The 665-nt window shown below is 48.0% G+C and overlaps 1 pseudogene; it reads left to right on the top strand.

Annotated features, from left to right (window-relative positions):
* Window positions 1–257: 257 nt before the first annotated feature.
* Window positions 258–375, top strand: LOC126476003 (5S ribosomal RNA; annotated as a pseudogene).
* The last annotated feature ends 290 nt before the right edge of the window (window positions 376–665 follow it).

Here is a 665-nt window from a genome sequence, read left to right as displayed (position 1 = left end):
ACATGCACATCATACCACATGCATGTACCTATGAAGTAAAGTTTCAGCTCGTAATGACGAATGGGATGTAACGACAGACTGATATAAACGATGTAGGTCTATAACTGTGTGCATCTGTCCTGCGGCCTTTCTTGGAAATGGTAATGCCTCCGCTTTTTTTTCCAGACGCTAGGTATCCTTTCACCAATCTACAATGAATTGCTGCTAGAAGGGGATCAATTTACCTCATAATTTTTGTAGAATCTTATAGGTGACTGGCCAACGGCCTTGCCGCAGTGGTAACACCGGTTCCCGTCAGATTACTGAAGTTAAGCGCTGTCGGGCTGGGCTAGCACTTGGATGGGTGACCATCCGGTCTGCCAAGTGCTGTTAGCAAGTAGGGTGCACTCAGCCCTTGTGAGGCAAACTGAGGGGCTACTTGATTGAGAAGTAGCGGCTTCAGTCTCAGAAACAGACATACGGCTGGGAGACCAATGTGCTGATCACATGCCCCTCTATATCATCATCCGGTGACACATGTGGGCTGAGGATGACAAGGCGGCCAGTCAGTACCGTTGGGCCTTCATGGCCTGTTCTGGTGGAGTTTATAGGTGACTCATCTCGTCGTGAACCCTTTCCACTACTAAGTGAATGTAGTTGCTTCTCTACTCCATGATCACTTATCT

This window comes from Schistocerca serialis, chromosome 4, assembly GCF_023864345.2.
Source record: "Schistocerca serialis cubense isolate TAMUIC-IGC-003099 chromosome 4, iqSchSeri2.2, whole genome shotgun sequence".
Classification (NCBI taxonomy): domain Eukaryota; kingdom Metazoa; phylum Arthropoda; class Insecta; order Orthoptera; family Acrididae; genus Schistocerca; species Schistocerca serialis.
This window is presented reverse-complemented; position numbering and strand designations above follow the sequence as displayed.